The sequence below is a fragment of the Lycium barbarum genome, chromosome 1 (assembly GCF_019175385.1).
Source record: "Lycium barbarum isolate Lr01 chromosome 1, ASM1917538v2, whole genome shotgun sequence".
Lineage (NCBI taxonomy): Eukaryota > Viridiplantae > Streptophyta > Magnoliopsida > Solanales > Solanaceae > Lycium > Lycium barbarum.
The window spans coordinates 77,752,507-77,769,082 of record NC_083337.1 but is presented as its reverse complement, the minus strand read 5'-3'; the positions used below and the strand labels follow the sequence as shown (position 1 = coordinate 77,769,082).

The following is a 16,576-nucleotide window of genomic DNA, read 5'->3' as shown; positions in this document are numbered from 1 at the left end:
ATATGACATTTGGAGACCATATGGTGTAAATTAGTTCATATGTTAATTGACGAAAAGCCCTCGTTGCTGCAAGCTAAGTGGGGCCCACATATCAAAGTTTTATAAAGGACATATGAAGATGCATACGAGTAGTATATGGAAAGTTGAGCAAGTCCTAAGAAGGACCCATAAGCCAAAAATGGGCATAAGCCCTCCAAAAGGACGATTCAAGGAAACGTTTTCGGATGATCTGACTTGAAAGGGCAAACACGGCATTATAAGTTTGGAATTTGGGAAAACCCCCAGAAATAAAAGTTGTAGATAATTGAAAGAGCTTTCTAACCATAGGTCGTGGGCCCTCATACGATATCGGGATCAAGAGTTATGACCGTTTTACTGAACGAACATCCAGTCAGAAATTTTAACCCTGCGCGAATGCGCCCAAAGGGGGCGCGAACGCGTAGAAGGAAATTATTTAACTCTACGCGATCGCGCAAGAAGGCAGCGCGAACGCGCAGAGCATTTTTCCGGCTGCTTCTGGCAGCTTCTAAACATCATAAAAAGGGTAAACCCCCCTCATTTTCAGATCAACACACGAAAAACACACCCCAAAACTCTCCAAAAATCTGGAGAGTTCTCCCAAACTCCCCAACCAAAATTTTGTCCAAAACTAGGTATAATTTCCCAATTCCAGTCCGGGTAGCGTATAATTATTGGTGCAGAATCATATAACAGTGTGTGGTGGCCTAAATTTAGCGTGGAAAAGTGGAGATTAAGCAATATTAAAGGGAGAAAGGTATGAATCTCTTTCTATTTGTGCTAATACCGGTTTATTTACGAAGAATACGCGATTAAATAATTGTATATTGAGTTAATTAGTTATGAAAGCTGAAAAACAGCGTGTGGGCTGTTTTAGGAGATATTTTGAGTTGGAAACATTATAATTGATGTTGGTATTGTTGTTGTTGTTGTTGGCTGTTGAATTAAAAATTTGGGCTAGGCATATAAACAGGGGAGATGCTGCCCGATTTTCGGCAGAATATAAAATAGTATAATTTGAATTATGGCACAAGTGTACGATGAAAAAGCTAACATTAGTGTGAATTATCTTAAATGTAGACTTACAAGCTCGGACACATAAGCATAGCTAATAGGACGTGGAACAGGTATGTTAAGGCTCGTCCCTTTTCTTTCAAAGGCATGATCCCGATATTGTGAATTTAAAATTGTCTCCATATCTTACTTGTTTTTAAAAGTTAGATGTCTATGATTCTAAGGTATGATTACTTTCCCGATAACCCGTCAACGTTTTTCAAAATGTTCGTATTTTTCCAAAACAAAGGTTTATGGTATTATAAGCTTTTATGACAAAAATTATGGATATGTATTACAATGACAACGCTGACGTCAAATATGAGAAAATTTCTATGACAGATATGTTGACGATATGTTCCTACCATGAATATGACAATATGAAAATGTTAAGTTATTTCTTGATTTCTCAACTCTATTATGGATATTCACTCTTTTAAAGGCTCCAAGTATATGAAACGATGCCTCATGACCCTATTTTATATTTTCTCATAGTGACACTCTTCATTGATAGTCTCGCCTTATGATACCAGTTCCTTCAAGGTGAGACGAAGCGATCATGGTTATTCTATAACGTAATCGGAGGTCATCGACCTTACGTCACTTCGATGGATACATGATTTTTTTTGGGCTCTCCTGCATGCTTATATAACATATGTATATAAGATATGTATATGCACATGGGATGGGAAGGGAAACATGTTTCATTGCCACCTGGTCAGCTGGCTTATCATCCCGGGCGCGGGATGCCCGGACGCGGGATATATGGGCGAGCCGACGTATTTCGGCGCTATGTGGGCGAGCCGACATTGTTCGGTGCTATGACATGACATGATATGATATGACACGACATGATATGACATGACATGATATGATACGATATGAGATGATATGATAAGATATGACATGACATGACCAGCTAAGTATGCATGGTATCCGCCCTCAGCGGCACTCATATGTACAGGTTACTCTTTTATTCTATGACATGTTTTATGTTTCCATGCAGTTATTATTCACACGCATATTTCTTACTATGTTACTATTCTTGCCTTACATACTCAGTACATTTCTCGTACTGACCCCTCTTCTTCTGGGGCTGCGTTCATGTCGCGCAGGTACACCCAAAGGATGCGAAGTTAACATAGAAGATGTTCCAGCGGAGTTGGTAGGCTCCACTTGTCCTGGAGTGCTGCCAAGTCAGAGTATATGTAGTATGACGCTATGTTCGAGGTTAGAGACTTTGCAGACAGAGTCGTGGGTATAGAGTGTCGGTTCTGTCAGCAGCCTATGTGTCATTTTATGTTATGTTATAAAGTCCATATGATCACAGATTATATTTGATTTGAGTACGATGAAAAAAATATTATGTATGTAATAGGAGTCAGAGGGTTCGCTCGGCCCTAAGTAAGGGTCGGGTGCCCATCACGCCCTTGTAAGATCGGGGTGTGACAAAATGGTATCAGAGCAGGTCGGTCTAACGGGTTGTCTGCAAAGTCGTGTCCAGTAGAGTCCTGTTTATGGGTGTGAAGCCGGCCACATTTATAAGCAGAAGGCTGCGGGGCATCTAGGGATTGTTGACCTTCTTTTTGTCTTAAGATCGTGCGATAGAGCCAAGTCATAGAAAAATGAAAATTCCTTACATAAGCCTTATATACGACGGAAGAAAGTGAATGGCGATATGGAGAGCCACAGGGGTAAGTATTGACATTTGTTCTGGAACTGGAAGCTCTGGACAGCTAGAACGTATTATATAGCCGTATGTTCTGTGGTCTTGTCGATATTTGCTGCATACATATTGTAAATAATAAGAATGGTAAAGGAGATTCTGTCAGAATTGCTGGGTATGCTTAACAGGAAAAAGCGTGGAAAGGAAACATCGTAAACAGACAATAAGTGAGATGTGTTGTTGTCACACCCGACCTCACTGGGGTGTGATGGGCACCCGACCCTTACTTAGGGACGAGCGAACCCTTAGACTCTTGCTGCACATAAAATCACGTCAAACTTTATAAATCAAATAAGATAAAATACATAGTAATTTTTTTTTTTCAGAAATATTCTTTCTCGTAGTTTCCAAGTAGAACAAATCTATAATCATACAAAATTCAGTACATAACACAGACCGAAATATCGGCTGACGGAGCTGCTTACAGACTGACTAACAATACCCACGACGTTGTCTGCAAAGTCTCTAACATCAATCAAAAACCTTTACATACGAACTCTGACTCGGCAGCGCTCCAGGAGCAAATGGAGCTTGCCAACTCCGCTGGAACATCTTCTATAATAATCTCGGCTCATCTGGGAGTACCTGCGCGGCATGAAACGCAGCCCCCGAAGACAGGGGGTCAGTACGGAATATGTACTGAGTATGTAAGGCATGCATCACAAAGAAGCAGACAGAACTAACAAACAAATACGGTATTCAGAGTACCAGACGCTCATTACTTTTCAGACACAGCATACATACCTGTCTCACATATCAGTGAATATACAGAAAGTAAGGGTGTTGACCAAAGTACCAAAATACTTATTCTACATTTACAGATCGCATGTCCGAAGAGGTGCAGAAAATACAGAATACAGAACGGAGTACCGAACGTACAGAGGTGATATCACGCGCCAGACGGGGTACAGAACGTACAAAATGCTCAGATGATGTCATGTTTCGGACGGAATACAGAACGTACAAAATACTCAGATGATGTCATATATCGGACGAAATACAGAACGTACAGAATACCAGAGTGCTTACTTTCCGGACACAAATTATGCATATCGAAATCATATAATATTTCCACAGATAACAGATCCTGGCCCTGTGATAAGGGACGCGGTAAACAAAATCATCATATGTCAAAATCATGTGTCAATATATACATATGCAGATAGCAGATGACAGATCCCGGCCCTGTGATAAGGGACGCGGTAACAGAACCCGGCCCTCTGGGAAGAGACGCGGTGAACAGAATCATATGCCATCCTGGCCGCCATCCCCATATCATCATATACAGATAACAGAACCCGGCTCTCCCACCGAGGGGCGCGGTGAACAATGCAGAGGAAATGCACGATAACAGAACCTGGCCCGGGACGCAGTGAACAAGCAGAAGAAGGGCACGATAACAGAACCTGGCCCGGGACGCAGTGAAAGAGACATTGAGTCATGCACGAGCAGAGTCATGAGAAACCATATGCACATAAATACAGACTCGATGGATGGGTACACTTGCCGACATTCGAAGGCTCAGAAACGAGTTTCGGGTTCTTCCAAGTTAATATCAGGAAGTTATGAGCATTTGAAATACAGAAACCTCTTCGGACTTTTAAGCGATCCGAGATCGTACTTAGAGAACATTAAGGCTTACAGAGAATACTCATATCAGAATACTTGGATCAGAAGGCTCATATCCAGACATTCATAGCCGAATACTTATTTCGGAATACTTATATCGGAATACCCATATCAGAACACTTATACCAGACACTCGTACCAGTATACCTAACTCAGAATGCTTATATCAGAATATTTATATCGGATTATTTATATTGGAATGCTTAAATGAGAACACTTATATCGGAATATTTACATCAGAATACTTATATCAAAATGTTCGAATCAGATCGTTCGTATCGGAGTATTTATATCAGAATAGTCGAGTCAGAACACTTGTATCTGAGTTACTAGGTACTTATAACAAACTCGGAACATTAGCCAAAGTTTCCCTTAATTATCGTACGGAAATAGGGCAAATAAAACAATACAAATAGGTCTCGGGGGTTGTGGGCCCACCTTGGGTCAGGTCGAGGTGACATACGTAAAACTATAAACATTTGGTCTTATAAGGTCATCTACGAAAGTTTCAGGGCAATCCAGTTCCGTTGGTGGAAGTCACATATATTCAAACTAACTTTTTCAACTAAACATAATATGCCTAATTCAATTACACTGAATGAAAAAGGGTCAAACATAAGCTCAAATTTCTAAGAGTAGAGTCATCCCCGAGGCTCGAATCATAGCCTACCACATCTAGGACATGCCAAGAGAAAGAGAGGGTAAGCTTTACATACCTTAGTTGCGCCTCACGCTCGTCCAGATTCAATTCCCGTTTCGCCCAGAATCTACAAATGGTCATTTTTACCAAATGTTAACTATAAGGCTTTTGGTATTCAATCTTGAATTGGTACTTGTCTACCGGAATTTCGGCAGCACCTCCCCTGTAAATACAACGCCCCGAGAATTTAACTCGGCCCAGAATATCAACAACAACAACACAACAATACCAACAACAAACCAACAGCATCAATAGTCAATCAAAAATGCATTCTAACATACATTGTTTCCTTTCCTAAATAGTGCAACAACTTCCAACCCAACTTTGCACTTCTAAGTCAATATCAACATTTTCATATTCATGTACCAATTTAAGATCATTCTAACATAATTCGAAAGCTTTTCGTGTCACTCTACAAAATAGGCAAGATTCCACCAAATTCCATAACTTGCCCAAAAACTCCTCAACTTCCCTAGAAACGATTTTTAATGCATTTCTTGCTTCCGAATTCATGAACTACTCCAACAACACACATTCTAACAACATTATACTCGTGAATATAGAAACGACATTAATATTACATTGGCTTCCAAATCAACCCATAATATTTCCAACACCACTTTAAATCATCAAATTCCCATTTCTATCATACGATACATATCAACAACAATTAAATTACTACATATAAATTTGGTCATCTTTCCTACACAACATATACACCACATGGCCAACCCAACATCTACAACTTCAACTAAAATCATCACACTTTCATTGTCAACATAGAATTCACAACAACAACAACAACTAAAACACTTCATAAAATCATTGAATCATTGTTACTACAATCACCCATGCACACGGCCATACACAATCATCATGCAAACTTCCATATTCTTATGAATTCTACTCCTTTCTACATTCCACAACATAAACAAAGACTCCATAACATATAAAAGGAGATGAATTCTTACCTTTTCCTTCAACTTCCTCACTTAACCAAAGTTGTCAACTTGCAACAAAGAGAGAGATTCTTGCCTCAACAACTATACCATGTTGAAGAGCATCCTTGAGTTAGTAGAAATGCATGAAGAAATAAATTTTTGGGACAAGATTTCATGGGGATGAAATCCCCTCCTCTTGGCCGAAACTCCCCTTCTTTCTCCTTCATCTTTTTTTTTGTTCTTTCTCTCAAGTTCTTGAATTTTCCAAATGGCAATGTGATGAATTCTTCTCATCCATGTGCCATATATTAAAGGGTCATGTGCATGGCACATGCCCTCCTCTAGAATTTTCTTGAATGGTGGCAAAAGATGACTTATTTGTCATCTTTGCTTATTTTTTTCTTTTCTCCTCTTTTTCTAGAATTTTGTGAAATTACCATCTTGCCCTTAGTCTTCCACATTATTTCCATTGGCCATTTTGCAAATTTCTCTTTTTACCCTTGGCCTCTCCCAATATTTTCATACCACCAATGTTCATAAATAATATTCCTAACCACTCGTACATTAAAATAATTCTTGAAAATGATCTTGTCCTTAACTTGTCACGACTTTCTCGGATTATCCGAATGCATGAGATACGGGATATAACATCCTCCCCCCCTTTAGAACATTCGTCCTCGAATGTTCAACTGATCTTGTGGGGTGTCATAACACTTCGGGAGGGTCCCTATCATAGTTATTCCTTTCTTCGTACCCATTCTCTGCTTTACACCTTACTTTCTTCGTAATTGGATTTCCCTACGCATAACATATCGAAAACTTCTTACCATGAGTCTTTCTCTCACTTTAGGTCTGTATCCTTATTTGTCCACATCTTCATGCCCTGTCTTTTTTCAAATAGCCTGGTGTTAAGGCTTCTCCATTCTTAACTTATGATAGGAATAACATCAACGTATTTTATAACACTTGCACCATTTACCTTTGCTATCACTTGGACTTCGGTACCCTTATTCAGTTGGTGCCTTCCATATCGTAGCACCGGTTACTGGGACACACGTGTCCACTAATACAATCACAAATAAGGTGTCATACGTATCCATATATATATATATACATATAAGTATTATCAACTAGCCCATAAAATACTTCCAATCGTCATTCAAGCCTATCCAAATTCCAGAGCCGTGACGTACTTTTTGTCTCTCCACCGAGCTAGTCTGCCTTGTTCTACGCGCCTTCTTATGGTCTCCAACCATCCCATATGTTCTAATTTCACTCAGGCCATTCCAGCTTTTCATTTGTCTCTTACAGCTAAATCTTTGGAATTTCTTGCATACTTCCCAGGGGGTCACCCATCCTGAAATTGCTCCCACCTGAGCACGCTTAACCTCGAAACTTTGGTGGAATTTGGCGCCTTAACGCCGATATAATCATGTCCACTTCCTGGTATATCCTTTACTACATAATCTAGAGCAAGTCAAGGTTTTACAGATTCTGAGACACATTCGTAACACGTCCTTTCTTGTGAAATTACTATTTTACCCTTTTCGGTCTTCCATACCACCTTTACAAATTCTTATCATTCGAAATCTGTACGCAGCAAATACCAACAATACCTTACAGAGCATACGACTATATATCACATTCTAGCCACCCAGAACTTTCTGTTTCAGGGAACAGAACGATTATCTCCAGACTTGCCCTTGTCACCCTTCCATATCATTTCCCATCTTCTTCCGTAGTATGTAAGGCTTGCATATAAGGGATCTCATGTCCTATGACTTGGCTCTATCGCACGATATATGACAGAAAGAAGGTCAACAATCCCTAGATGCCCCGTAGCCTCCAGTTTATGAATGTGGCGCGCTTCACACCATAAACAGGACTCTACCGGACACGACTTTGCAGACAACCCCTAGGACAGACCTGCTCTGATACCACTTTGTCACACCCGACCTCACTGGGGTGTGATGGGCACCCGACCCTTACTTAGGGACGAGCGAACCCTCAGACTCTTGCTGCACATAAAATCACGTCAAACTTTTTAAATCAAATAAGATAAAATACATAGTAATTTTTTTTTTTTCAGAAATATTCTTTCTCGTAGTTTCCAAGTAGAACAAATCTATAATCATACAAAATTCAGTACATAACACAGACCGACATATCGGCTGACGGAGCCGCTTACAGACTGACTAACAATACCCACGACGTTGTCTGCAAAGTCTCTAACATCAATCAAAAACCTTTACATACGAACTCTGACTCGGCAGCGCTCCAGGAGCAAATGGAACTTGCCAACTCCGCTGGAACATCTTCTATAATAATCTCGGCTCATCTGGGAGTACCTGCGCGGCATGAAACGCAGCCCCCGAAGACAGGGGGTCAGTACGGAATATGTACTGAGTATGTAAGGCATTCATCACAAAGAAGCAGACAGAACTAACAAACAAATACGGTATTCAGAGTACCAGACGCTCATTACTTTTCAGACACAAAGCATACATACCTGTCTCACATATCAGTGAATATACAGAAAGTAAGGGTGTTGACCAAAGTACCAAAATACTTATTCTACATTTACAGATCGCATGTCCGAAGAGGTGCAGAAAATACAGAATACAGAACGGAGTACCGAACGTACAGAGTTGATATCACGCGCCAGACGAGGTACAGAACGTACAAAATGCTCAGATGATGTCATGTTTCGGACGGAATACAGAACGTACAAAATACTCAGATGATGTCATATATCGGACGAAATACAGAACGTACAGAATACCAGAGTGCTTACTTTCCGGACACAAATTATGCATATCGAAATCATATAATATTTCCACAGATAACAGATCCTGGCCCTGTGATAAGGGACGCGGTAAACAAAATCATCATATGTCAAAATCATGTGTCAATATATACATATGCAGATAGCAGATGACAGATCCCGACCCTGTGATAAGGGACGCGGTAACAGAACCCGGCCCTCTGGGAAGAGACGCGGTGAACAGAATCATATGCCATCCTGGCCGCCATCCCCATATCATCATATACAGATAACAGAACCCGGCTCTCCCACCGAGGGGCGCGGTGAACAATGCAGAAGAAATGCACGATAACAGAACCTGGCCCGGGACGCAGTGAACAAGCAGAAGAAGGGCACGATAACAGAACCTGGCCCGGGACGCAGTGAAAGAGACATTGAGTCATGCACGAGCAGAGTCATGAGAAACCATATGCACATAATCCAGACTCGATGGATGGGTACACTTGCCGACATTCGAAGGCTCAGAAACGAGTTTCGGGTTCTTCCAAGTTAATATCAGGAAGTTATGAGCATTTGAAATACAGAAACCTCTTCGGACTTTTAAGCGATCCGAGATCGTACTTAGAGAACATTAAGGCTTACAGAGAATACTCATATCAGAATACTTGGATCAGAAGGCTCATATCCAGACATTTATAGCCGAATACTTATTTCGGAATACTTATATCGGAATACCCATATCAGAACACTTATACCAGACACTCGTACCAGTATACCTAACTCAGAATGCTTATATCAGAATATTTATATCGGATTATTTATATTGGAATGCTTAAATGAGAACACTTATATCAGAATATTTACATCAGAATACTTATATCAAAATGTTCGAATCAGATCGTTCGTATCGGAGTATTTATATCAGAATAGTCGAGTCAGAACACTTGTAACTGAGTTACTAGGTACTTATAACAAACTCGGAACATTAGCTAAAGTTTCCCTTAATTATCGTACGGAAATAGGGCAAATAAAACAATACAAATAGGTCTCGGGGGTTGTGGGCCTACCTTGGGTCAGGTCGAGGTGACATACGTAAAACTATAAACATTTGGTCTGATAAGGTCATCTACGAAAGTTTCAGGGCAATCCAGTTCCGTTGGTGGAAGTCACATATATTCAAACTTACTTTTTCAACTAAACATAATATGCCTAATTCAATTACACTGAATGAAAAAGGGTCAAACATAAGCTCGAATTTCTAAGAGTAGAGTCATCCCCGAGGCTCGAATCATAGCCTACCACATCTAGGACATGCCAAGAGAAAGAGAGGGTAAGCCTTACATACCTTAGTTGCGCCTCACGCTCGTCCAGATTCAATTCCCGTTTCGCCCAGAATCTACAAATGGTCATTTTTACCAAATGTTAACTATAAGGCTTTTGGTATTCAATCTTGAATTGGTACTTGTCTACCGGAATTTCGGCAGCACCTCCCCTGTAAATACAACGCCCCGAGAATTTAACTTGGCCCAGAATATCAACAACAGCAACACAACAATACCAACAACAAACCAACAGCATCAATAGTCAATCAAAAATGCATTCTAACATACATTGTTTCCTTTCCTAAATAGTGCAACAACTTCCAATCCAACTTTGCACTTCTAAGTCAATATCAACATTTTCATATTCATGTACCAATTTAAGATCATTCTAACACAATTCGAAAGCTTTTCGTGTCACTCTACAAAATAGGCAAGATTCCACCAAATTCCATAACTTGCCCAAAAACTCCTCAACTTCCCTAGAAACGATTTTTAATGCATTTCTTGCTTCCGAATTCATGAACTACTCCAACAACACACATTCTAACAACATTATACTCGTGAATATAGAAACGACATTAATATTACATTGGCTTCCAAATCAACCCATAATATTTCCAACACCACTTTAAATCATCAAATTCCCATTTCTATCATACGATACATATCAACAACAATTAAATTACTACATATAAATTTGGTCATCTTTCCTACACAACATATACACCACATGGCCAACCCAACATCTACAACTTCAACTAAAATCATCACACTTTCATTGTCAACATAGAATTCACAACAACAACAACAACTAAAACACTTCATAAAATCATTGAATCATTGTTACTACAATCACCCATGCACACGGCCACACACAATCATCATGCAAACTTCCATATTCTTATGAATTCTACTCCTTTCTACATTCCACAACATAAACAAAGACTCCATAACATATAAAAGGAGATGAATTCTTACCTTTTCCTTCAACTTCCTCACTTAACCAAAGTTGTCAACTTGCAACAAAGAGAGAGATTCTTGCCTCAACAACTATACCATGTTGAAGAGCATCCTTGAGTTAGTAGAAATGCATGAAGAAATAAATTTTTGGGACAAGATTTCATGGGGATGAAATCCCCTCCTCTTGGCCGAAACTCCCCTTCTTTCTCCTTCATCTTTTTTTTTGTTCTTTCTCTCAAGTTCTTGAATTTTCCAAATGGCAATGTGATGAATTCTTCTCATCCATGTGCCATATATTAAAGGGTCATGTGCATGGCACATGCCCTCCTCTAGAATTTTCTTGAATGGTGGCAAAAGATGACTTATTTGTCATCTTTGCTTATTTTTTTCTTTTCTCCTCTTTTTCTAGAATTTTGTGAAATTACCATCTTGCCCTTAGTCTTCCACATTATTTCCATTGGCCATTTTGCAAATTTCTCTTTTTACCCTTGGCCTCTCCCAATATTTTCATACCACCAATGTTCATAAATAATATTCCTAACCACTCGTACATTAAAATAATTCTTGAAAATGATCTTGCCCTTAACTTGTCACGACTTTCTCGGATTATCCGAATGCATGAGATACGGGATATAACAGCTGTTTAGAGGAGCCACAGATTTGGACATGGCATGAAGAAAAATTGTGAGAAAGACGATTAGTAATCCGAACTGGCTGATAATCGGATATGCATAAGTAACGACGACGAAAGTATAATTGTTACCATCAGGAATCTGGGGATCCAGGATGAAAGATAATTATGCACGTAGTGAAAGGTGAACATTGGGAATCAAAAAGGGTAAAATAGTAATTGCAAAAGAAAGGACGTGTTACGAAAATGTCCCGGAGCCTGTAAGACTTCAGTTTGCCTCAGAACATGTAATAAAGGTCATGTGAGGAAGCGGACGCGAAAATATCAGTATTAAGGCACCGAATTCCAGTGAAGTTTCGAGGTTAAGCGTGCTCAGGTGGGAGCAATTTCATGATGGGTGACCCTCTGGGAAGTATGCAAGAATTCTATAAATTGAGACATGAAAGGCAGATGAGAAGCTAGGGTAACCTAAGGGAAAATAGAGTATATGGGATGGTTGGAGACCATAAGAAGTCGCGCAAGACGAAGCAGACTAGATTGGCGAAGAGACAGAAAGTGCATTACAGCTCGGGAACTAGGATAGGCTTGAATAGCGTTTGGAAGTATTTTGTGGACTAGTTGATAGTAATTATATATATATTTCATATGTGATTGTATCAATGGACATGCGAGTCTCAGTAACCGACGCTACGGTAAAGAAGACATTAATCAAGTAAGAATATCATCAATGACAAGTAAAGATATGATTATGATTGCCGTTGAAATCAATGCTGCGTACAACACAAGAATAAAAGATTATAATGTACAAGGGGTGCAAGATTGAAGGTCAGGCAATGAATTTGCGAATGATATAAGTAAGACCCTAAAAGGGGGGAAGCAAGTAAGGAAAGCGTAAGTGAAGAGATTGAAACGACGAATTCCAAGGTGTGACAAGTATAGGCCCTAAATCAAAAGTGAAATTTATACGGAAGTGATACGACCGTTATCGTTATACATTTCAGTATGGACATTAAGGGAATCGATGAAAGGAACGCATTGAGCTTAAATTGAAAGTGAGGATTGCAGATCGAAGAGTGAATTTGTCTTGAAGGCACCGTAAGGTAAGACTCATAAGGAGAAAGCAAGTGAATAGAGCGCAAAGATTCTAAACGCACTCAGATGTGACAAATAGATGCAGTTCGAAGTGAGAATTTTTGTAGAAACGAGTTTAATAAGATCCAGGAGTTAGTCAGCAAAATAATAATAATAATAATAATGATAGAGTGATTGAAGGGTATCTTTTAAAATCGGACTAAAAATAATTTATGAGAAATAAAATAATCGAGCGATATTCCAATGAAAGGGGGCGAATATTAACAAGATATTGGAGTAACAAACATACTTGTTATGGTATAACGGGATGTACCCGAGAATAAGATTATGGACAGACTACAAGACTAGTATGAACATTCGAGGACGAATGTTTCTAAGGGGGGAAGGATGTTACACCCCGGAAAATTTTTGCATTACCAAAAACTGTAGACGGCTTAGAATGGGCCAAAGGGCCAATACAGCGCGAACGCGCCCCCAACGTGGCGCGATCGCGCTGAACAAAAATCTGAAAATCAATTTCAGAATGAAGGTTGTGTTATAAGAAGGTAATAATGGCATATATATATATGACATTTGGAGACCATATGGTGTAAATTAGTTCATATGTTAATTGACGAAAAGCCCTCGTTGCTGCAAGCTAAGTGGGGCCCACATATCAAAGTTTTATAAAGGACATATGAAGATGCATACGAGTAGTATATGGAAAGTTGAGCAAGTCCTAAGAAGGACCCATAAGCCAAAAATGGGCATAAGCCCTCCAAAAGGACGATTCAAGGAAACGTTTTCGGATGATCTGACTTGAAAGGGCAAACACGGCATTATAAGTTTGGAATTTGGGAAAACCCCCAGAAATGAAAGTTGTAGATAATTGAAAGAGCTTTCTAACCATAGGTCGTGGGCCCTCATACGATATCGGGATCAAGCGTTATGACCGTTTTACTGAACGAACATCCAGTCAGAAATTTTAACCCTGCGCGAAGGCGCCCAAAGGGGGCGCGAACGGGTAGAAGGAAATTATTTAACTCTACGCGATCGCGCAAGAAGGCAGCGCGAACGCGCAGAGCATTTTTCCGGCTGCTTCTGGCAGCTTCTAAACATCATAAAAAGGGTAAACCCCCCTCATTTTCAGATCAACACACGAAAAACACACCCCAAAACTCTCCAAAAATCTGGAGAGTTCTCCCAAACTCCCCAACCAATATTTTGTCCAAAACCAGGTATAATTTCCCAATTCCAGTCCGGGTAGCGTATAATTATTGGTGCAGAATCATATAACAGTGTGTGGTGGCCTAAATTTAGCGTGGAAAAGTGGAGATTAAGCAATATTAAAGGGAGAAAGGTATGAATCTCTTTCTATTTGTGCTAATACCGGTTTATTTACGAAGAATACGCGATTAAATAATTGTATATTGAGTTAATTAGTTATGAAAGCTGAAAAACAGCGTGTGGGCTGTTTTAGGAGATATTTTGAGTTGGAAACATTATAATTGATGTTGGTATTGTTGTTGTTGTTGTTGGCTGTTGAATTAAAAATTTGGGCTAGGCATATAAACAGGGGAGATGCTGCCCGATTTTCGGCAGAATATAAAATAGTATAATTTGAATTGTGGCACAAGTGTACGATGAAAAAGCTAACATTAGTGTGAATTATCTTAAATGTAGACTTACAAGCTCGGACACATAAGCATAGCTAATAGGACGTGGAACAGGTATGTTAAGGCTCGTTCCTTTTCTTTCAAAGGCATGATCCCGATATTGTGAATTTAAAATTGTCTCCATATCTTACTTGTTTTTAAAAGTTAGATGTCTATGATTCTAAGGTATGATTACTTTCCCGATAACCCGTCAACGTTTTTCAAAATGTTCGTATTTTTCCAAAACAAAGGTTTATGGTATTATAAGCTTTTATGACAAAAATGATGGATATGTATTACAATGACAACGCTGACGTCAAATATGAGAAAATGTCTATGACAGATATGTTGACGATATGTTCCTACCATGAATATGACAATATGAAAATGTTAAGTTATTTCTTGATTTCTCAACTCTATTATGGATATTCACTCTTTTAAAGGCTCCAAGTATATGAAACGATGCCTCATGACCCTATTTTATATTTTCTCATAGTGACACTCTTCATTGATAGTCTCGCCTTATGATACCAGTTCCTTCAAGGTGAGACGAAGCGATTATGGTTATTCCATAACGTAATCGGAGGTCATCGACCTTACGTCACTTCGATGGATACATGATTTTTTTTGGGCTCTCCTGCATGCTTATATGACATATGTATATAAGATATGTATATGCACATGGGATGGGAAGGAAAACATGTTTCATTGCCACCTGGTCAGCTGGCTTATCATCCCGGACGCGGGATGCCCGGACGCGGGATATATGGGCGAGCCGACGTATTTCGGCGCTATGTGGGCGAGCCGACATTGTTCGGTGCTATGACATGACATGATATGATATGACACGACATGATATGACATGACATGATATGATACGATATGAGATGATATGATAAGATATGACATGACATGACCAGCTAAGTATGCATGGTATCCGCCCTCAGCGGCACTCATATGTACAGGTTACTCTTTTATTCTATGACATGTTTTATGTTTCCATGCAGTTATTATTCACACGCATATTTCTTACTATGTTACTATTCTTGCCTTACATACTCAGTACATTTCTCGTACTGACCCCTCTTCTTCGGGGGCTGCGTTCATGCCGCGCAGGTACACCCAAAGGATGCGAAGTTAACATAGAAGATGTTCCAGCGGAGTTGGTAGGCTCCACTTGTCCTGGAGTGCTGCCAAGTCAGAGTATATGTAGTATGACGATATGTTCGAGGTTAGAGACTTTGCAGACAGAGTCGTGGGTATAGAGTGTCGGTTCTGTCAGCAGCCTATGTGTCATTTTATGTTATGTTATAAAGTCCATATGATCACAGATTATATTTGATTTGAGTACGATGAAAAAAAAAATTTATGTATGTAATAATTGTCAGAGGGTTCGCTCGGCCCTAAGTAAGGGTCGGGTGCCCATCACACCCTTGTAAGATCGGGGTGTGACAATATCATTTCTTAATTACGTCTAGGACATGACAAGAAAAAGAAGGAATAGGCTTTACATACCTTTAGCGTTTAGTCGTATTATAACTTGTACTTGCTGCCCAACGGTACTTATCAAGAGCTACGATTAGTCTACGAGGGAATTCAATATGTATTTTAACGTTAACAATCCCTTTCTAACATTTAGACGACGTTTCGTTCGTATTCAAACCAACTAGTACTACAAACTAATATTGCTAATCATACTTTCAAGTATCAATCCGAACTTGGTTAAACATGACTTAAGGGAACTTTGGACAGTCCGTACATCATTCAAAACAGTCCCCTATTCACGGCCAAACAGCACGCACAACATTACCATTTTCAATTTGCAGTTTTCCAACTTCAACTACAACGACAACAACACGTTTACAACATTACTTATACGATTATTGGAACTGTTTTAGCATCATATTTATTCTTACAACAGCCCACAAACCATTTCAATTTCAACTTGAATCATTAAGCTTCACTTTCACTATACGTTCATAACAACAATCAACATTCAAAACGCACTAATCCACTCCTATCATTAAAACGGTCCACAGTTTGGGACTGTTTCCCTACTTCAACATAATTCATTTCTTTTGCACCCCAATTCATCTTTCCATAATA

General features: G+C 39.5%; 2 long non-coding RNA genes across 2 annotated transcripts; both read left to right on the top strand.

Annotated features, from left to right (window-relative positions):
- Nucleotides 1–665: 665 nt before the first annotated feature.
- Nucleotides 666–2,378, top strand: LOC132640535 (uncharacterized). The gene is made up of 3 exons (XR_009582282.1): nucleotides 666–775; nucleotides 1,099–1,145; nucleotides 2,187–2,378. It is a non-coding gene; the product is annotated as an uncharacterized LOC132640535 (long non-coding RNA).
- An 11,681-nt stretch (nucleotides 2,379–14,059) lies between these two features.
- Nucleotides 14,060–15,682, top strand: LOC132640484 (uncharacterized). Its single transcript, XR_009582259.1, has 3 exons — nucleotides 14,060–14,175; nucleotides 14,499–14,545; nucleotides 15,587–15,682. It is a non-coding gene; the product is annotated as an uncharacterized LOC132640484 (long non-coding RNA).
- Nucleotides 15,683–16,576: the final 894 nt, after the last annotated feature.